This window comes from Cuculus canorus, chromosome 4 (assembly GCF_017976375.1).
Source record: "Cuculus canorus isolate bCucCan1 chromosome 4, bCucCan1.pri, whole genome shotgun sequence".
NCBI lineage: Eukaryota > Metazoa > Chordata > Aves > Cuculiformes > Cuculidae > Cuculus > Cuculus canorus.
The window spans coordinates 3,253,069-3,276,248 of NC_071404.1; positions in this window are offsets into that span (position 1 = coordinate 3,253,069).

Sequence of the window (23,180 nt, forward strand, 5' to 3'; positions counted from 1 at the left end):
GAACAAGAGGACGCTGCAGGCAGGTCACAGCGGTTGCAGGGGCAGAAAGCAGAATGTGTCAGTGATATGGCGAAGTCAAGCTCAGCTGAATCCCGCGGCGTGTTAAGACAATGTAAAACTTAGCTTAGGCTGTGATAGAAACATAAAGTGTAATTCACAGCTCTCCAAGCCATCTGTTCGTACCTTCTCCCTTTTTAAACCTAAGGGGAGGCACAGGGGAAAAAAGGTTAAGACTCCATGAAACATTGGTAGGTCTGCAGATTAGCAAATCATCATAAATACCAGCAAAGAAGTGATAATGAAAGCTGAACAGGCCCAAGTAGGTAGTTTGCACGGTCCTGGAGAAACTTCATCTAGACAGATTCATCACCTTTGTTTTCCTCCTTTCTCTTTCTCCTCTCCGTGTTCAAGGAAGAATGGTTTGGGTGGGAAAGGACCTTAAAACTCGTGCAGTTCCAACCCACTTGCCATGGGCAGGGACACCTCCCACTGGATCAGATTGCACAAAATCCTATGGTTTTATGATTTTGCAGTAAAGGAGAAGACTATGATCACAAGCCATAATGTTTCACTTGTCTTCAGGGCCAGAGAAGAGGCCTTAACCCTATTCAGTTTGCTAATCAACATTTTGCCCTGCCTAATGCCATGTTTCTTTGATCAAACTGAAAGAGTATGTTTGGGGTCAATAACAGGGAAAGGAGAAGAGTTATGGTAGATAACAGAGCACCTGCACAACCACTGAGGGTATGAACTGTGGAGAAACGCATTTTGGACGAGGTTTAGAAGGTGCATTTTTAACACCATGACCACGAGGTGGTGAAAGGGCTGCTGATTTGGGTGGTGCTTGCAAAGAGGATGGCCACCTCATCCCTGACAGCCTCATTCATGACAGCCCTTCTACATCCTAGTATTCCCCTGTCCCTCCAAAGGGAAAAGCTTGCTCGTCCTACACTCGTCAGCAGGGTTTGACTTTGAGCAGCAAGTCCTTTCTTAACCTGGGAGATGAAGATTGACTAATGGTGCATCTTGAGTGTATTTTCTTCCCTTTCTGTGTTGGATTTTGGGAATCCTGGCCACGAAAACCCAAAGGGAACTGTACTGGGCAATCAGAAACCAGAACCGAGTGCTGAGCCCAGCATGAGCATGGACCTGCTGCTTGACAGAGACGTGGTCTGATGGGAACACAGTGCTGTCATGCTCCAGGAGCATGGAAATGCACACAGGATGGAAACAATACCTTGCAATGACACTGCTGGCGAGCTGCAAGGTTTTATTCCTGTGCAGAGTGGAAGCTGATTTTCCTGGTTAGAGGAAAATCAGAAATCATAGCCGGAAGTCCACGCCTTCACAAATAAATCCAGGACAGAGTTGGCTCGTCCAGTGGTCAAGATGTATCACAGACTGCCTTCCTCAAACCCACTGGAAGAAGACCAGTGCTACCAGTCTCAACAGGCCCTCTGGTAAGCATGGCCTGTGCAGTTTCAGCTCATGAGATCATCTGCTTCCCTAAGGTTAGGATGGAACAACATTTCACCACTAGTGGAACCCTCAAAGCAAAGCAAACCCGCTGAAGCCATAATTATGTCTTTATTGTCCAGAGCCAAGCCGTGTGGGGCCTGGCAACGTGCCTTTCATTCTGCAGAGATGATTACATTTATACTACATTACACATTGTGGGATGGGGCTGGTAGTGCCGTTGTAATTCAGCGAGGGGCATCTCCATTCAGATCACTCCCTTAGCAGTGCTGTGGGAGCCGTGTGTATACAGATCCCAAAGAGAAGGACTTTGTTGCCTTTCTCTTGGGCAAGTTCCTCCTGGCCACCACATGGAGTGATGTAAATGGGCTTTGTGTTGCTTGTCAACAAGGTTGCTCCAGCTGTGACTGAAAAAAGCACGGATGAGGTGGGCGAGGAACACAGAGAAGGAGCAGCACAAAGGTGTTTGCAGTTCAGGCTGGTGTGAAGAATTGTGGGTCTCAGGTGTGACTTGTGAAAAAGAAATCTTGAAAGTAGAGGAGCCTATTGAGGAAGGAAGATAGATTTGCTGAGAAGAAAGCCATCCTGGTGGCAGCATTGAGGCCATATGAGCGACATAATGACAATACCAGAGGAGATGGGTATGGAATGTGAACCAGGTCCACTTGAAAAGATGATTGTGATGCCAGAAGATGTCAAATAAGCTAAGAGCTCATTTATATGTGGGTAGAGATGTGATCGATGAGCACAGATTGGACCAAGAGGGACTGATAGAGATGGCTACAGAGGGAGAGGGGACAAGCCCTTGAGTGAAAAAGGTGAAAGGCGGAGTAGAAGGAGGGCTGCATGTTAAGTGAAGAGAAACAAGCGAGAAGAGCTATGTCAAAATGCAGAGAAGATGAGAGGAGAGATGAAAGGAGAATGATTTTGAGAAAGGCTGTTGGTAGCTAAGTGACAGATGATACAGGAAAAATAGAGCAAGGTGAAGGGATTTGAGTCAAAGACCCTTAGAGAAGAGGGAAGAAGCTGGATGAGAGATGAATGTGAAGACTGGAGGAGAGGTGATGAGGACCAGGCAGAGCTGTTTGTTGCAGGAAGCTAAGATAAGGGAGAAGGAGGGAAAAGGAGGGAGGTTGGCCAAGGGTCTGTGTTTGACATGGCCAGTGTGGGCCAGAATACAGGGAGAGGAGATAGGTTGAATGTTCCAGAAACACTGTGAAGATGCTGCATCTGACTTTCCCTCCTACAGCACTAGAGAGAACAGTCAGCACCCTTGGGACAGGGGTTGTCCTTTCTGCTTGGGCCTACAACAGTTGCTCTGGTGCACAGCAGGCTTTTCTACTGCCTCAACACTAATTCTTCTCTCTCCTGAAGACCTCTTGCAAAGTCAGGAGAATGCCAATGGTCTCCTGAATTGTTTGGTGCTTACCTGCCCAAATTCATATCTCACCACCCTCCAGACCACAAGTGTGTGCACAAGAACAAGTAAAACCTAGGTTCTTTTTTAATGCCACACCTCAAAATTTTGAAGACATTGAGGAAGGAATAAGGTCTTTGGGTGAATGCTGAATGAGGGGTATTAGGGAATCAATTGAATAACTCCTAGGAGATTAAGTTTTTTTGTTGATGGACAAGTGGCAATGATTTTTATGAGTCTGTAATGATTGAAGGGTATTCATGACCACAAGGAACTCCATCGGTTTGTAGGAGTGTCAAAGGACCACTTTTCAGTCAGGGATCTGTAGTTGGCCCTGACTGAAGGGAAAGTCCAAGATTTGATGAAGCTGATATGATTTGACAGCTCCTGTGTCTTGCTTCTGGTCAGAAGGCTGCAAGATGGTGGTGGTGATGGTGGGACCACAAAGCAGCAGAAGACGTTGGGCTGAACCAGGAAGGAAGGACTGAGAAATTGGCACTGGCTTTGTCAGAGGAACTGCTGGGATGTGGACACATCTCACTATGCATTGAATAAACAAGGCAAATCCAAAGTAAATGTTGAACTAGGCTAAGAATAGCACGTCAGCCTAATCCGCAGACATCAACGGCCAAAGGAAGAACACCATACAAACCACACCAGATATTTGGAGTGGATAAGATCTCTGCTAGTAATCAGCTATTATCAAACCATTTCTGCAAACTGTGTTTCTTTCCCACAGAATAGGCTGTCTTGACTTCCTTTCTTGGAAGAGGTGAACAGAAACTGAATTGACTCTGTGGGGCAGAAGTTATCCATGAAAGTCCCCAAACTCCTCGGTGCATCTTGGCTGTGTTTTGACTCCATGTCATGACATAGGACCTTGTCCAGTTGAGTTTCTAAGGAATATCTGGATATGTGGGTATGGGATGAGATGCAGTGCACTGCAGTTAATTCTCCAGTAGGGTTTATCAGGGGAAGGACCTAGGGCATATTCCAAAGGACAGCTGGGACATGTCTGGCACAGTCTCATGTCCTGTAAGGCAGACACAGCCAGGACAACTAGGGAAAAACTCATGGGAAGATGTTGGCAATACTAAGACTTCTTAGGATGAAGAAGTAATGGGAAGTTTGTTGGGTCCAAAACAACGTATGGCCCAACAGTAAATCATATTTAGACACCACAGAGCTATTTAACCACCAGGCGATGACTCAGAAGCTCTTCCAAATCTCCCTCATGCAGATTTGTATAAATCATTTCACCTTGTGTCACCTTAGTAGAACAGGGACATTATTGCCTTATTCAGCAAGATCATCAGCATTTCTGTATGTTCGCATCCTCCCGTGCACCACAAGTGATGACAGCAGTAGTGGAAAGCAACACATCACTTGATGCACCTGAAAAGTGGCAAAGCTAATCAAATGAAGGGAAATTTAGGCATTGGAGCATGTTTTAGACATATCTGAGCTGATGAGAATTCATAAAAACATCATAAATATGAAAACACTGAAAAATACGCAAAATGACCTAGTTTGAAGCAAAAGCTAGGGAGACATCATTCCCTGCAGAAGTGAATCACGTTATTCTGCAGAACATATCCAGAACCATGTTAGGTTCAACAAGGTTTAGTTTCCTGCACTTGGGCCACACCACCACTGTGCAATGCTCCAAGCTTGGGGAAAGCTGCCTGGTGTAAACAGACCTGGGGACGCTGTTTGTCTGTGGCTGAACACGAGCCAGCAATGTGTCCAAGTGGCCAAGAAGGCCAACAGCATCCTGGCTTGTATCAGCCATGGTGTGGCCACCAGGAGTAGGAAAGGGATGGTCCCCCTGTACTCAGCACTGGTGAGGTAACACCTTGAATCCTGTGTTCAGTTTTGGGCCCTTCAGTAAAGACATTGTGGGGCTGGAGCACATCCGGAGAACGGGAATGGAGATGGGGAAGGGTCTGGAGCACAGGAGTTATGGGAAGCAGCTGAGGGAAATGGGGTTGTTTAGCCTGGAGAAAAGGAGGCTGAGGGGAGACCTCATTGCTCTCTACCACTACTTGAAAGGAGGTTGTACCGAGGTAGATGCAGCCTGGGCTCTTCTCCCAAGTGATACGTGATAGGATGAGAGGAAATGGCCTCAAGCAGCTCCAGGGGGAGGTTTAGATCGGATATTAGGAAATATCGCTTCACTGAAATGGTTGTCAAGCACTGGCAGAGGCTGCCCAGGGAAGTGACTGAGTCACCATCTCAGGAGGTTTTTAAAAGACACGTAGATCTGGTGCTTAGGAACATGGTTTAGTAGGGGACTTGGCAGTATTAGGTTTACGTTTGGACTTATGGATCTTAGAGGTCTTTTCCAAGCTAAACAATTCTGTGATTCCTCCTGGCGGCCTCTCCGCCCAATCCCAGAGGGAAGATGATGGATGAAGTGGCCTGATTCCTTCAGGCAATTATGTGTCATTTAATCAGCAGATAAACACCTTCTTATCCCTAATTCTGCCTGTCCTGGCACGACAGGGAGGCTTCTCTGGTTAGGTAAAATGCCTTGTGCAACACAATTGCATTTTGTCACGTTAAGGGCAGAGTATTTCCAAGTGTCTCGGCTCTTCCACATGTAATGAAAAGATAAATTGGCATCCTGAGTTGCCATGGTAAATAATACAGCAGCACCCCACTTAATGCCACTCGGCAAATAGTTTAATATTGAATGACTGTAATTTTGCTTTGGAGTCTGGAAAATAGATCCTCAGACCAAGTGAACAGTAGCTGATGAAAGTAATTTTGCAGCGGTCTTTAAAACATCCCATAACACAGCCAATCAGGCAGCAGCCAGAAAAATAAGAAACCTTATAGTTTGATTTTTTTGAAGTATCTTGAAGCAGGAATTGGACTGTAGATGTGCTATCAATGCACTTACTGGGAATGTGGGTTCGCTAGTGATTAATGGCAGGAATGCCTTCAGTATACATCTCCATTATTTATTAAGTATTGACAGTGGGTTTAGAGCAGCACATGGCAGAGGAGAAGTCCCAGTTCTCAGCAGAGTGATTTAAATAGCTCTTTTGAGCAATGCTGCTTTAGGGGATGTGTTGAATGTGGTGAATAGCTTTGGGAAAACAAACTCCTCCAGGACTCCCTTCTCTTTTCTGATGCTTTCTCCCTGATTTCTTCTCCGTTCCCCTCTCTCAGCAGCCTAAGCAGAAACGCTGTGGTGACTGGAGAGCATAAATTGTCCTCTCTGTGGCAGGGCAGAACATAACTTCATACCTCCATAACTTAGGGTGTGCTGTCAGTCCGTGCTTGCCCAGGCTTCTTCCCAGGGGAGATGCTTCATGCTTCAGTTGCAGTGGAGAAAAGGGACGGCTCTGGCAGACTTTGCTGAACAAGAACTTAGGGGAGCTGGACTCTGTTCTCTGCTCTACCACTGCTGTCTTGTTTCTCCTTAGTCAAGTGGTACTTTTTTGTATTATCGTTTTTGGGCAAGGAAGCTACGTATGGGTTCCGTATCGCACATCCAGAGACACCATTCCTCTCTGGGTTTTCTACCTCCCACCGTGGTACGTGGGGTAATAACAGACTGAGGTGACATTGCAGTTCCCCAACAGTGGTTTCTCCAAGCTTCTCAAGAGAGCAGCTTTTGTCAATGATAAACACACTTTAAAGATTAAAGGCTTCCAAGTGTCCCACTAAAACTCAGTTCAGCTGAACTAGTGCCTTCTCCACCCGCCCAAATTCAGGCTGTGGTGAATGAGAAGGTGTTAGGCTGTAGGAGGAAGCCCTCACCGACATCTAACCTGAAGAAGGGATGACATGTTTTCCTTCAGCTGGAACCAGTTAACACCATCAGAGCTGGAGGCGAGATGGTGATAAAAGATGAGAAGAGGGGGCTCCACCTGCACAATGCTGTAGGGGACTAGGATTGGTCTTGGTTTGTAGATACTGCCTCTGTTATGGTCTGTAGGTGGAGAAAGATCATAGAATCATAGAATAGTTAGGGTTGGAAGGGACCATAAAGATCATCTAGTTCCAACCCCCTGCCACTGGCAGGGATATCCCACTAGATTAGGCTGCCCAAGATGGAGATAAAGAGAGTGCCTGTTGCATCTCAGAGCAAGGAATCATCAGGGAGCATCACTGGACTCAAAGAAGACCTGCACTGAAATCTGATCCTAGCAGTGTCTGTGCTGTGGAGGAGAAGACCAGCAGCAGACTGCATCCTGGACTAAGCTGGGGACCATAAACACACCGGAAGGAATGTACTTAGTCTTTATCCAAGACATTGATTGGCCAACCAGCAGCCTGAAGTGGTGGATCTGGATTATGCACCTATTCACTGAAGAGCATTAACAAAGGAAAATACAAGAATTCTTCATAAAATCTTCCATCTACAACTACCTGAAAGGAGGTTGAAGACAGGTGGGTGTTGGTCTCCACTCAAGTGATAGGTGATAGGACAAGAGGTAATGGCCTCAAGGTGCATCAGGGCAGGTTCAGCTTGGACATTAGGAAAAACTTCTTCACAGAAGCACTGCCAAGGTGCTGCGCAGGAGGTGATTGAGTCACCATCCCTGGAGCTGTTTAAAAGATGAGTAGATGAAGTGCTTGGGGATATGATCTAGCAGTAAACAGGTACAGTCCAACTTGATGATCTCAAAGGTCTTTTCCAACCTAGGAATTCTATAATTCTATGAATAAGACTGCTCTGAATGTTTAGTTTGGGGCACTGAAGAGACATCAGCCCCAATGCACTTGGAATGTATTCTGTGTCCTATCCTGCTGCTGAAATCAGCCTCTCACAGTAGATGGTTGACTTTTTGTTCCCTGCCTCTAGGGGTCCAAGGAGGGTGAGAGATTGTGTTGAGCAAGGGGTGCAGAACAAGTGTATCCAATTTATTATTTCTCCCTTTTTTATAACAGAAGCAAGTGAATGATTTGTAAAAAAAATAAGAAAAGTAAAAGAAAAACAAACTATTTCCTCTCCTGTGTCCTGCTGTTGATAAAAGATGACAGATTCTTACCCTTGACAAAACACCAGTGGTAGGTCTCGGAACAGCATGTTGAGGCACCAGTTTCACTGGAAGATTTCTCATTCATTCAGAGGCCCTGAGTACACGGTGCATGTCACCCACTGGGCAGGCTTGTACTGTCAAGTTGTCATTACTGTCTGCGGTTTTGGTGGCTGAGGAAGCTGGAAATCAGGATTACTAGATATCCTTTTGCCCAGCTCCACATCTTCCAGCTCTTTTCCATCACCAACCTCTTTCTTTAAGCTGAAGGCTTCATTTTAAGCTGAAAGAGGAGATTTCGATGAGATCTTGGGAAGAAATGTTTTCGTGTGAGGGTGAGGAGGAACTGGCACAGGTTGCCCAGAGAAGCTGTAGCTGCCCCATTCTTGAAGGTGTTCAAGGCCAGATTGGACGGGGCTTGGAGCAGCCTTGTCCAGTGGGAGGTGTCCCTGCCCATGGCAGGGGGTTGGAACTGGGTGGGCTTTAGGGTCCCTTCCAATGCAAACCATTTCATGATTCCTTTGAAAAAGCACTACTGTCAAGCATACGCAACCTGGCTGGAGACAAAGCAGAGATGAGGACCTCAGTGTTGGCTGGAGTGCTTGCATGAAGGAAAAGACTTCATTTTGAAAACTTGGATGAAGGCTTGGACACTAATAAGAGAATGAATTTCCATTCTCCAAGACGTTTTGCTGAATTTCTGTATCTCACAGTCTGCTCCTATGAAGGGTTCAGCACAACCAAAAGGATCTACTTTACCTTATGTGCCATGCATTGATCTTTTAATGAGTCAAACCTCAGTCTCCAGAGGTGGTTGGGATAGATTCTCCATGTTGCTAGGAAGATTTTCTGTGACATGAATACCTACAGTTCTTTAAAGGCACCAGAGGCGGTCAGTGGCACCTTCCCCTCTAAGAAGTTATTTCTTCCAAGTGAATGGCATAGGGGTAAAGTCAGGCATTTGGGACAGGAAGGGTAAGTCAGGGGAAGGAAAGAGAAAGCTTCAATCCATCCCTACCCAAGGACACGACATCCCCCACCCGCACCCTACTGAGATGAAGGCTGCTGTAGCTCAACATATTTCCTCAGGGCACTGTTTTCCATGCCTTTCCTCCAAATACTGGGCAGCAGTGACTCCTTAACCTCTGCAAATCACACTGCTTTGGAGGGCTGTAGCTTTACAGTTCTGTTTCCTCTCTCAGCCTCTGTCATTGCTGATAAGATACTTCAATGCTTGGCCTTCATAGTACTGTTCATGTCCTCCAGAGAGGTGTTTCTCTTCTCTCAGAGCAGCAGAGACTGTTCTCTGGCTGTGGGTTGCACATAAAACCCCTCTAAGAAGATTCTCAAGTTGGCACAATCTCTCCTTCTCCTAGAGCCCTTGTCCCACTTATCTTGGTTTCTTCAAAGCCATCCTTGCAAGACTAGATAAGTCAACAAGACAAGGCTCTCAGGGCTGCTGATAACAAACCAGCAACCCCCAGTTACAGGGGACATTCACCGCCAAGATGGCTTTTAAGGCAGGTTTTCATTATGTGGAAAGTGTGTATCCAAGCCGTCCTGCAGGGTGGCGTGGTGCCTGTATTTACAGTCCTGGCAGCTTTCAATAGCAATCTATTTTTAATGAAACCAAGCTGGAATGTGGTGCCTAAACCCTTGATTTAAGGCAGATTTCTAAAGGGAAGATTTACGCAAATTTGCTTGATTGGAAATTAATTATTGCAACAGTCAAGTTCAGCTCAAATGATCTTGTAGAGACAGCCGCAGGAGTCAGATAATTCATGTTGGAGAGAAGACATCAATTTACATTCCTTACATTTCCATTTGGAAGGTTTCCTAATTCTGGAGGGAGAAGGAGGCATTGCAAAGAAAGCAAAGCGTGAGGGGGACTGGTAGTGGATTGAGTTGTTCCCCAAAAGCCTCCCGAGAGAGGCATTGTGCCTGAGTTATGGCAAACTCAGTTTCACAAGGGGGGCAAAATACTCCAGGACCATTTGCCGTGCCAGCTCTGCTGGATGTTCCTGTGAAGTCAAAAGGATGCTTGGAGGCCAGACTGTGAGAGGGAAAACACGTGTCAGTCTTGGTGAGTAATTGGGTTTTGATTTGCATGTGTGGATTTTTACTTATTATTCTTATTTTGCTGAAAGGAGCCCTTATCAGGTTTACTTCTGATGTCAAGGTGTGTTGTGGGCATAGGGAGGCTCTGCTGGGCTCTGGTCCTGCTTGCATTTCACAGCTCCTCTCCCGTTTCCTGAGCCAAATACAGGGAATGGGAGAGGAACTGAACAAGCTCTGGGGCTCAACAGGTGATGGGGATATGCAGTGTTTAAAGTCACTGGATTACAGCATTGTCCTTAGCCATATAAGCTGATTATTTTCTACTTAATTGCACTCTGGTCCTTAAAGTACTATAGGAACACAGTATTCTGGTATGCATGCAGAGATGTGAGCCCCTCACTCTCCCAGACAGGGCATGCTAGCCTGGTATTTCACTTCTTTATGTCAGGATTGAGATATGGGTCTCTCACTCCCCCATCTGCGTGTTGCAAGATGAACTTAGTGCCATGGTCTTATCTCCTCATCCTGATGGGGGTCCCTTACGACTCACTGGGTTGTCTACACCTAACACCAGCCTGAAACAGGTTTAATTGCCAGTAAGAATCTTCAGAAAGCTTGAAGGACACATAATCTCAAGTTCTGACCAGGATAGCCTCTGATCTGGATTTTTCTGAGGGTCAAAATCTGCCCCTGTTCACAAGGTCTGAATTTGGGCATCATTGTGTCTGAACCCCAGGCAGGAGAGACGCAGCAGGGAACAAAGAGTGGGGAGAAGAAGATCATGTTGGGAAACCCATCAATGCCTTGGCGAGGTGCCTGCCCTGAGCCTGTCTCTCACAGTTGGGAGTGATTAACGAGATGAAGTTCTCCTCCTTCCCCCGCCGCATCCCGCTGGGCTGTCCGGGTTGGCGGAGACTGTGGTCTGAGTCTCTCTTGTTCTCTCAGCTGAAATGCAGCTCTGGTGATGAAGAGAGAGGCTCTGGCTAGTTTATTTCTGCTGTTTTAAGCAGAGTCTGCACCTCCTTAGCCTCTCTGTTGCCTCATGTACTCTAAGCCCATTTCCCTGCCTCCGTCACCATGCCGCACTTCAGGAAACAGACCCAAGAGAGGAAGGATGCTCCAAATCTCTGGAGCACTGAAGGCTTCATTTCTCTTTGAAGCTGGCTTGTTTTTCCAGCCTTTTCCAGTTTGCTGTTGATCATTGTGACATCCCTCCTCCCCAGTCATATGCACTTCAGGAATTTCTCCGATCCTTTCCTTAGCCAGAAGGGAAAGCAGTTACTTTCAGGACTCGAAAATGAAAAGACTTCTAACCAAGCTGTTGCACCCTTCAACAAGAAATGACATTTTGTAGGTGGATATTGAAGTTCCTCCTGTTTGCCCGAAGTTGCCACCACAACCATTGTGGCTGCAGACCACAGGTTAGGAGCTGCTGAAGCACCTGCTTCCTCCTTAGATTTCTCTAAGGAAGAGCTGCTGAGTTTAATCCCAGACACTTACTTTGCTACAGTGGTTGGCATCCCGATGAGATCAAGCTCTAGCCTAGTATAATGGTATTAAAACATGAAAAAGAAACTGTTTGAAAATAAGGACATAAAAAGAGTCATTTGTCCTGAGCTAAAGCATCACCTTAGAATCATAGAATTACAGAATGGTTTGGGTTGGATGGGACCTAAAAGATCATCCAGTTCCAACCTCCTGCCATGGGCAGGGACACCTCCCACTGGATCAGGTTGCTCCGAGCCCCATCCAACCCGGCCTTGAACACCTCCAGGGATGGGGCAGCCACAACTTCTCTGGGCAACCCGGGCCAGGGCCTCACCACTCTCACAGGAAAACATTTCTTCCTAAGATCTCATCTAAATCTCCCCTCTTTCAGCTTAAAACATTCCCCCTCCTCCTGTCCCTGCAATTTCTGATCAAGAGTCCCTCCCCAGCTTTCCTTGAGCCCCTTGCAGTACTGGAAGCTGCTCTAAGGTCTCCCCAGAGCCTTCTCTTCTCTAGGCTGAAGAAATCCAACTCCCTCAGCCTGTCCATTCTCTGCCAGTGGGCGATAGTAAAAATACAGGAAGATTGCAGGGATACTTTTGCAGATAGTCTCCAAGCCTCTACCAATTTGTTTAGTGTCTCACTGAACATAGGTCTCATTGTGTTTAGTATCCTGCAATGTGCTTTTTCATCCCTAAATTTCTCCCATCACATTTTCCACCCTGGCAGTATTCAGCTGGAGGCTCAAATGCTGCCCCTGCCTCTGCCATAGTTTTCCTCAGTGATGCTGAGTAATCCAGAACAAATTTTGACCACGGATTCTTGCCTCCATTGAATACAGCCTGGGATGCTGAGATCTAACGCGCTGTGATGCTGAGAAGTCAAGAGGTTCCAGACTTTTCTGGAAGGCAAAGTGGAGTACAATCAACACTAGCTCTTCAGTTTCTTAGAATTGACAAATGGCTTTGAAACTCATTGTGATGCAAAGAGATGGAGCACACCATGGAGCACAAGCTGCATTTCCTAAGGAGATCTGGATAAGAATAAATAATGGTGATATTAACAATGATGAGTAGACAAGTATTTTGTTTCCCTACGATATGATGCTATGTGTACAATGAATAACACAGAACATTAACTCTGCTCCGAGAAAGTGGCTGACAGCCTTTTAAGCTAATTAAAGTAATTCTGGATAGCTTTCTCTTGCTTGAAATTAGACAGGATAATTTTACTGATATTTAGGTCACTCTCAGTGCACATCCTGTATTTAGCAATGCAGGCTTTTTGACTAATGTAACTCTCTTTGCCTGCGCTCATGAATATCTACAGATTTTTCTTTGTAGATAAATTTACCCCTGAACAAAAGATGAAAGATGAAATCTTGAGGATTGCTGCTGGTTGTTCTAGTCAATGAATACACACCCTCCTTTGAGCTGGAGGACAGAAGGGATGGCCTATATTTTGTATAGGGGATCATGAATAGTTTTACACAGATACAAAGATTCTGTTTTCTCTTTTGTTGTTCACCATGCTTTAATTAGTTCAGCATTAAAGGGAATTAAGTGTCCTATTTAGCTGGAGTAGGTCTCCATGCTAATGTTATTAGTGCAGTCAGCTGCACTTGTTATTTCTGAACACAGGGTCCTAGGCAGGAGAAAACACCTTGGACTGATTATCTCCTTATCAATGAGTCGAATATATCATGTAGAAGTGGACTTCCATGCTTCCACCACCACAGGCATTCATGTGGCTTTGTCTTCTCATTCAAGGAGCAGAGCTGGCTCTGGGAAACTGAAAAGCAATAGAAGAGGACAGGGGCTTCAGCGGGATCACGACACTTGGCTTTAGATCAAAGTTTTGGGGAGAAGTGGAAGGAGTGACTCGGTGTCTGGAGGAGGTTGCAACAAGGACAGAACCCAAAATTCTTGGATAGTACCAAACAAGGGGTCATGGAAAAAAAGGATGTCAAAATTTGGTCATCTCAAGGCACATCCATCTTAGTACTCTCTGCCCTGGAGGCAAGGAGGAGATGAGAAGAAGAACAGTGAAAGAAAAACAGTACAGTTGCCCATCCCCTGCTGCACCTTCCAGGCTTGCAGCAATCAACAGGGCTCCTGGGGCCAGAGATTACAGCTGGAACATCATCTTTCATTGCCATCATTAGATATATCCTGCACCAATTTGGTATTGCCCCTAGAAACCTGTTGGTAATTTGGTCCTCCTTGATATCCAACACATTGGGTTCCACCAGACTGCAGCACACTTTATATGAAACAGGACTCCCTTAGGTCTGTTTGCTCAGTACTGAACCTTCAGCATCTTTGAATAAAACTAAATCAGCATCTGCCCACTTTGCCATGAACTTGTACCTTGGACAGATGACTCCTGGTGACAACTTGTCATTGGAGGATCTCCTGTAACGCTACTAGAGTGCTCTCGTGGTTCTTCTGGAAGGATCTCGGTAATTACTGTTTTATTTTTGTCATCGTGGTCCCAGAACAATGGCATCTTTTCCCCATGGAAAACATTGTTTTAATAAAAATGTATATTTTAATTGAAAAAGTTTGGGGAATATCATGGAAAGTTTCCCCTTTGTGTACCTTCTACTCTATTCAACTACAAGGGCTCATGTCTTCTCCTGTTCCATGCCAGGTGCCCTGAGGATGCATGATGAGTTTCTATGGCTATGACATGTTAAAGAATCTTTTGTGCAGCTGAAGACCTGTCGGTGAGAAGTAAAACACTTTTTCCAGGAAATGGAAAAATATCCCAAAACTTCTTAATTTCTTTTGCCTGGTTTTATTATTCGTGTCATTATAGAAACTCAAAAGTACCAGTTGTGGACCCAGCTAGAGCTGTGCCACCCCAGATTGCTTGTGATTGTTGTACAGAGACACTAAAATGGTTTTCCTTGACTGCTATCAGTGATATTGAGGCTGGCACTTTTGTTGGTGGATGTAGCAGGACTTTTATCCAATTTATCGGGCTGTTATGGTCTGGAAGACGTGAAGATGGTCACAGTTTCTTCTATTTATGACTAAGAGCAACCTCTCTCTTTTGCTGTCGGATTTTTCCCTTGGGTTAAAATCCTCTTGAGTTGTGATCACCACGTCATTGCGTCACCAAGGCAACCTCAGCATTCACTTTAGGAATCAGGGCGTACATCTTAGCTCGGCCTTTTGGCTCTGAAATGCTTCATAAAACTGCCTTCGATCTGCTTCCATGGGCAGGTCTGTTTTTCCAGGGATAAGCCTTTGGACAAGGCAATTTTCTGCACCCAGATGGGAAGTCCTTAAATTACAGGAGAAAGATTTAACCATGTCCTGAACTGCTGAAATCCTCCAAGCATTAATCACTCAGTGACACAGAAATGGCCAGAGCGTGCCATAACCAGTGGCCAGCCTCACTCCAGATCTTACTTTTGACATTAATCATTTCCATCTGTTTCAAAGAAAGATGTAAGAAAGGCTACGCTTGATAAATTATGCAATTTTCCCACAGGGGAAGTTTCATCTTAATGGGCTGTTGGTAGCCTGTCTGTGCTCTGCATCATGAGAATTGCTTTTTCAGACCATCTAATGCAGCTGCAGATGCTCCAATAGCCACATAAATGCCAATTTCTTTCCATTTCTTTCCTTCTTTTTTTTTTCCCCCAGACTTTCTAAGCCTGAGCTTGCATAGCGGCTCTTGCTGATGAGTTCCACAGCTTAATGAAGCATTGTAATAACGCGTTTTATATTGATGAGGTGCTCCACTTACCTTTTAACTGAGTTGAGTGATTCGAGTTGGTTTTATTCTAGATATGATGAAAACTGTGAAGTAAGGGATTCCTCGCCTACTCTCTCACATCCATCCATCATTTTATGCCCTTCTTTCACGTCACCTCAGCTTGCTCCCCTATCAATGAGCTGTGAATCCCTCAAGCAGGGGAAAGCCTTTATCTATTACCTAATCTGAAATAACATAGGATGTTATTTATATTTATATTTATTATAGGATGTTATTTATATTTAATCATAGGATGATTAAGGTTGGAAAAGACCTGTAAGATCACCGAGTCCAACTGTCAGCCTAACACCACTGTGTCTAATAAATAATAATGTCCTGAAGTACCACTTCTACAAGTTTTTTGGACACCTCCAGCGATGGAGACTCCACCACTTCCCTGGGCAGCCTCTTAAAATGCTTCACGACTCTTACAGCAAAGAAATTACTCCTAATGCCCAATCTAAACCTCCCCTGGTATAAGTTTAAGCCACTTCCCCTCGTCTTATCACTTGTTACTTGGGAGAAAAGAGCAGCACGCACCTCGCTACAAGCTCCTTTCAGGCAGCTGCAGACAGCGATGAAGTCTTCCCTCAGCCTCCTCTTCTGCAGGCTAAACAACCCCAGGTCCCTCAGCTCCTCCTAAGAAGACTTGGACTTCCTCTTTACCCCTTTGAAATGCAGACGGAGAAAATCCATCTTTCTCATTAGTGACATAAAAGCTGGGAAAAGCCAAAGAAGATCTCTGATGTATGCTTCAGCAGAAGGGCTTGGTGCTCCACGAGGAGTTTTGCAGGAGCTAAGTGGTTTCACAAGGGCACTTCAGGTTCAACTGCATTTGCCACGGAGGAAAACAGAACATTTTCTTTCAGCTTTTCCCCTTGAAAGAGGGAGGAGTGAGAGAGGGAAGCTTCAGTCGGGCTCCAAGATCTCATTTTATTTTGATTTCTGCACTAAATTGAATCAAAACAGGATGAAGCAAGATGCTGTGAAGTTAAGGTAATTAAAAAAAAAAAATCCAAGTAGTTGATGAGATTGAAAAATAAAAGAGACAGATTTCAAACTTCCAGCTTGGAATTATTTTTTTTTTTTGACAGAGATTTTAAGTTTTTTGAAGAACCCTCTTGCCTAGGAAGCCCAGACTAAAACCTCCAAATGTCCCTATCGGGAGATAGGATAAATTATATTGTGGTTAAGAAAACTTATTGGGGCTCAGGGAATGTGGATTTATTTCCTGGCAGGGTTACAAATTCCCTCTGTAGCTTTGAACAACTCATTTGGAAATAAATCTTACCACAGATTTAAACATCACAGTCCTGAGCACTTCATTATCCCCTTTTTGAGGTGTTTACTGCCTGCAACAGGACTGAAGTCCCCAAAGAAAAGGGAACGGAGACCAGGGAAGACATTCACATAGGAACAGTAGATTTTGCCTATACCAGACTTCCTCATTCAATATTCCCTCATCTGTTCTAAGCTGGCAACCTTATCCTGAATAAAAAAATAACATCCTTCCAGTCCTCTTTCAAAGCACCAGGGAGGGTAAAATGGTGAGATGCCGACAAGTTGTTTATGCAGAGATTGGAGATGCCAGGAGAGATTTTAATACCTTTAAGTTGTAATGGGGTTTGCTATGTAGGAAGTCTTAAGAGTCTCTTTGCTTTTGATTAACAGATCTTTTAGGGTTTGGGGATTTTGTTGAATTTCTTCTGTGATTCCTGCAGGTATTTAATATAAGTTTTTAAGCTTATATAATTTTATATAAATTTATAAACTTTATAAATATAAGTTTTTGAACTTCCAGCTCAAAAAAAATTGTAAGTAATAATAATACTCGTAGAATAATAAAATGGTTTGAGCTGGAAGGGACCTTAAAGCCCATCCAGTTCCAACCTCCTGCCATGGGCAGGAACACCTCCCACTGGATTACACTGCTCAAGGCCTCATCCAACCTGGCCTTGAACACCTCCAGGAATGGGGCAGCCACATCTTCCGTGGGCAACCTGTTCCTGTTCCTCACTACCCTCATTGGGAAGAATTTCTTCCTTATGTCTAGGCTAAATCTACCCCTTTACAATTTATAGCCATTCCCCCCAGTCCTATCACTAAATGCCTTTGTAGAAATTCCCTTCCCGGCTTTCTTGTAGCCCCTTCAGGTACTGGAAATTACTATTATTATTATTAGTAGTAGTAGTAGTAGTAGTATTAGTATTAAAATATACAACTGCAGGAATGTCCTTGCAGTGATGTCTCTGCAATATAGGTCCTACCTCTCCCTCGATGGCTTGCAGACCAAAGAGGAGCTTACACTTAGTTATATGGTGGCCACGCACAAGATCCGCCCTGCAGCTGACGCTACAGAAATAGCAGATGGGCTCTAAATACCACTATCATTTTTTATAGTGATGGAGTTTTCGTACTGGAAAAATCTTCCTGGGTAGAAAGATAACCTGCAAAGTTGGATAGCAGAGAGAAATCCGACTGCTTTCCCCCTGTGAGATGGCCAGCTCTTTCTTGCTCTCCGTGGAGGGATGCCACAGCCAAGCCCAGGCGCCGCGTTGGGGAGAGCATCTCAATCTCTCCCCCCGCCTGCCAAGAGCAAGTCAACACGCAAGTCTGTCTTTGAGGCAACAGATCTCAGCTGCCGGCGCTGGAGATGAGAGACCTGACTTTGCGGTCGAGGAAGGACCTTCAAATTGGGGCTTATTTCTTCTGAAATACTTAATATAAACCAGAGCTGGGGGACAGGTTTGCTCTCCATCATGCCTCTGGCTGAGCGATGCATCTCGCTAGCAGACGAGAGCTGCTGGGGACTGGTCCGGCTTGGTGAAGGGTCATTTAATTTGAAACTTGGTGCTCTGTTGAGGCCTAGAGCCACCAGTCCCCTGGGCATGGTGAGACCCATCTGTTTACTGAGCTTTGCACGTACAGGGCATGACAAGGAACTTGGCTGATTTGGGTTGAGAAGGCTGTTTTGAATCTTGCCTCTTTTTTGTTGGATTGAGTCAGGGGAGAAGTGAATCCAGAGATGGGCTTTGATGCTGCCACTCGCTGGTGGCGTGCTGCAAACGGGGACTGGTGGTTGTCGCCGTGCAAATGTGCTGAGGGCATGGGCAGTGGGCACAGTGACACTAAAATAAATTAAATATTTCTCAGGAATGGGGTGGAGACATCAACAAAACCTCTGCCTTATGCAATTGCCGCCAGCATTACAGCAGATTTAAAGCAGCTGCTGTTGGCTTTCCCTCTTTGCTTTCATAAATTGGTTGTTTGTCTGTTTGCTAGATCCTAGTGGCAGTGGGGGAGGAAAGAAGGGATGCGTTGTTTAGGAGCACAGAGATCGTCAAGTGAGGGGATGGTGCCCAAATCTGCCATCTTTGGCAGGAGAGAACTTGGACAGCTTGGAGCTTGGTTGACCTGACCTGGGCAGCAGTGTTCTTTCCACCCCAGGCAAGAAGTGTGAGCTTAGGAGGTCCACAGAGGGCCATAAACAGGGAGCAGTAGGGTTGAGCCAAAAGGATATTCCTGGAAACACCAACCGGAGAGGAGCAAGATGTTGCCATTGAGACCACAGAAGAAGCAACTCCTAGCAGCTGAGGTACAGATGAGGACTGCAGCAAGGCCTTTTACTGCTTCCTGAGGCAGATTGAAAGAGAAGTCTGGGTTTTTTTCTAAACTAGCAAGAAGTAGAAGGGGTGAGATTGGGACAGAGCTTGAGTGGGTGGTTGAAAGGAGGGAACTGAGTCTAGTGTGACATTGGGTTGATGGCCTCAGGCTGCAGAAAGGTGGCTGACCCTGTTGAGCTTGGGTTTGGCTCTGACAGGCTGGCTGAACTGCTCAGCAAGCACCAAGGTGGAGGACAAGGTAGTGCAAGGCTCGCAGAATCACAGAATCACCAGGTTGGAAAGGACCCATTGGATCATCGAGTCCAACCATTCCTAACACTCCCTAAACCATGTCCCTCAGCACTTCATCCACCCGTTCCTTAAACACCTCCAGGGAAGGCGACTCGACCCCCTCCCTGGGCAGCTGTTCCAGTGCCCCATGACTCTTACTGTGAAGAATTTTTTTCTGATATCCAACCTGAACCTCCCGTGACGGAGCTTCAGGCCATTCCCCCTTGTCCTGTCCCCTGTCACTTGGGAGAAGAGGCCAGCTCCCTCCTCTCCACAACCTCTTTTCAGCTCACTCACAGCAAGGAAGGAGGTTATAACACACGTGTGTTTGAAGATGAGAGGAGCACAAGATGGGAGGAGAGAATGAAGGGAGACAAAGGAAAGGGAGCAGGTGACAGGGAACTGCACAATCAAGCACTTGAGTCTCCTCTCTTTCCCGCAAGGAGGAAAATTCCCTAGTTTCAGATGCAGCAAGACTTTAGTTTTACTGTTTTGAGCAGCCTGCTTGAAGCCCGCTGTAGGATGAGAGAAACCCCCAACTGCAAACCACAGTCAGTACCTACAAGAGCAGAGCACCTGCTTGTGGGTATGGCTCTGCCTACACGTCCCCAAACCTGACATTTTTCACGTCACCTCAGAAATGTCTCCAACACACAGCACTACTGCAGCACCCTGAGTTGTAGCTTCACAACTCAATTATTAAAAAGAAAGACTGGATATCTCTGATCCCAGCCCTTCCCCAACCCTAATATAGTTGCCTTCAGCCACATATTTCTGCCTTTATTCAGCCCAAGTATTCGCCAGCTTCTTTCTATTCAAATGATACTAAAAATGTGCTCCTAAGAGGGTCAGAATGTCTTAATATATAACTAGTATTTCAGCAAAACCCCAGAAGCAATCAAATCATCACTCAATAGAAAGAGTCCAGCCAGATATCCGCAAAGAAGCCTCTTCCATCATTCCAGGAAACAGTCCCTCAGCTGTCTCCAGCGAGCCTATTGTGAATAGATGTCTTTTGCCACTTTCCCAGAACATCCACAAATGCAGAGAGTTTTAAATCCAGAGAGGACAGGGCAGGAAAAACAATATTTAGTGTCTCAATGTAGGCAAAGAAATTGCGCTGCCATCTAACCCTCTCTTCAACTGAGGTACAGTGAGCTCCAGCCCTACCAATGATTCTCCTGGAATGAGATGGAAAAAAGGTACATTTTCCAAGGTTCTTTTGGCCTTGATCAATCTTTAACAGCATAATAGGTGTAGTTTAAGTGTTGCTTGCTTGACAAGAGGTCTCAGAGCCCAGTCCACAATAAGGTCTGGAGATAGGGTGGCAGTCAAAGACTGCAAAGGCATTCAAACATTCCTTTCCTTTCCATTCATTCACTCATTTCAAGCCCAGCTGTCCCTTTAGAGTGAGTGGGTAAGTCACATATCACGGAGAAGCTGCCATGGAAAATACCTCCCAGCACATCAGCTCTCTGTTTTCTGAGGCTGGGTTTTATCTGTATGTTTTGTTTGCTCTTGGGACTGGTGGCCACATGTGTGTAAGGTCTCCTGGTTTGCATATTGCTCTAAGCAACCAGTTCATTGCCAAGCTGTGTCTTTCCAGCCTCACTGTCTCTTTCATTTTGCATGCTAAAAAAGGGGCAAACACCTACACAGCTGTGGTTTTGTTTTACTCTTTGAGCTTCTCTGGTAGGAAGGTCAAAGGACGAAGAGCTTTCTCTGTACCCTGGGTTTCTCCCCAGTCTGGTATTGGCTTTCACATTAGAAATGCTTTCTAGACAGAACTTGTGCCCACCAAGTGCTGAATCCTCACCCATCTGCCTGAGATATTCTACCTGCCTGCAATCTTTTGACCTCTCCTTTTAGGAAAGCCAGGTGAATAAACACAGGAGGACACTCCTCATCTTCACCGTAGTCCTCCTGGACCCACAAAGCATCCTCCTTGGGGAATTAAAGCAGATGGGGACTCCTCCACAACCCTCAGCAGATGTGCTGGTTGCACTCAGTCTTTGAACCCTTGAATCGTTCCCCTTGCTCTTGTTGAGCTGTCCTGGCAAATGAAAGTCCAGGTGTGGGTTTAGTTCAACCAGCGGTGAACCCCATGTGCTGAGGGCAGGAGTCATTAGATCAGTCCGGTCCATCAGACAATTTCTCCCCTGCCTATCAGACCATCTATTTTGCAGTCTAGCTCCGCAGACAAAGCAAGATCTGTCCTTTGTGGAGATGTCTTCTCCATTTCTTCTCCTCCCTGCTGCCTGGCTAGCCTGGATGCATCCAGCTGACTCTCCACCAAACACCCCTCCAGGATTTGCAGCAATAACCATTCCAGCTTGTGGAATTTTTCTCCTTGACTCACCTCCTCCCAGCAAGAAACTTTCCCATCTGTTTGTCAGTTGGTTTCTGTCCATCAGCGAGAGGTCCTGGCAGGGCGCCCCACCTCCATCACTTGCCCTGTAGCTTATTTTTTCCCTCTTTTTGTCGAGGGAAAACAACTGGGCAAATTAATAAATGAAAAAAGCGCCATTGAAGATTTAAACACAAAGACCTCACTTTTGGCTCAGGAAGTCTCTAAGCTTTCAGCTGAGCCTCTCTCTGCTGCAAATTGCGGACTGACCGGTTATTGTGGGGAAGTATTGCTACATACTGCCTCTTTTCTTATGCTCATCCTTAGGCATCGGCTGTTATCACTACTGCCAGAAGACAGGATACAGGGTTACTTGGACCTTGGCTCTGAGCTGCTGTGGCTGCTTTTGTGTGCAGGGCTAGGGCTACACTTATTCAATTACAGTAAAAGTAGCTTTTAAAGACTCGGAGAGCTGCAAGCTGAAGCCTTTCCCTCCCCTTCCACATTTTGCCTTCTGCTAATTTAGTAAAAGATTAAAATTTTGCATTAGTATTGTTCAGTAGTTGTATTATATTTATGCTGTGATTGATGTTCCCTATTTTTTCCTATATATATAATTCCCTGTACTTTGTATCATGCACCTTCTTTCCCCTCGTTTGTTGTTTAGCATTAGAAACAGGAGCAGCGTGCATTTCTAGTTACATTATGTAGCTTTGATGGGAACTGAAAGGTTTCCAGTTCCCAAGGTGAAAGGAAACCTATTTTATGTTATCAAAACCTCTCCTTTTTCCTAAAGGAGACTTCTGAGAAAAAGACGACTCAGCTGAAACAAAGGTTTACGCATAAGCCGACTACAAATGGCTTCAAATTTCTTTTTATCACAATTCCACTTTTGTTTTAGTTCTGATTTCACAGCTGTCCTACTTGTAAGAAGCTGTGACAAAAAGCAAGCTGAGAAGCCCTTATTGCTCTCTGCAGCTCCCTGAAAGGAGGTTGTAGCGAAGTGAGCGTTGGTCTCTTCTCCCAAGTAACAAGTGATAGGATGAGAGGGAATGGCCTTAAGTTATGCCAGGGGAGGTTTAGATTGGATATGAGGAAAAATGTCTTTACCGAAAGAGTGGTGAAGGACTGGAAGAGGCTGCCCAGGGAAGTGGTGGGGTCTCCATTCCTGGAGGTGTTAAAAAAATGTGTAGATGTGGTATTTTGGGACATGGTTTAGTAGGCACGGTGGGGTTGGGCTGACAGTTGGATTGGTGTTGATCTTAAAGACCTTTTATAACTTTAATGATTCTATCATTCTATGATTAGTAATAGCAAAGGCAGCAAGCGAAGCAAAATGTAGAAACTCTTATAAAAACTTAAAAATACATTACATACATTGTATAAATAAGAAAATTAATTTAACATCACTTGTATTGGGTTTTTTTTTTCAAGGGCATAGGGTTGTTTTCTCACCCAACTCAAGTTCCAGGTGAGACAGCCAGGTAGAGGGTTGTGGGGAATATTTTGTCAGCTGCTTCATCCAATCATAGAATCATTAAGGTCGGAAAAGACCTTTAAGATCATCCTTTTCAACCATCAGCCCAACACCACCGTAGCTACTAAACCATGTCGTGAAGTGCTACATCTACACCTTTTTCAAACACCTCTGGGTAAGGTGACTCCACCACTGCCCCGGGCAGCCTCTTCCAATGCTTCACCACTCTTTCAGTAAAGAAATTGTTTCTATTATCCAATCG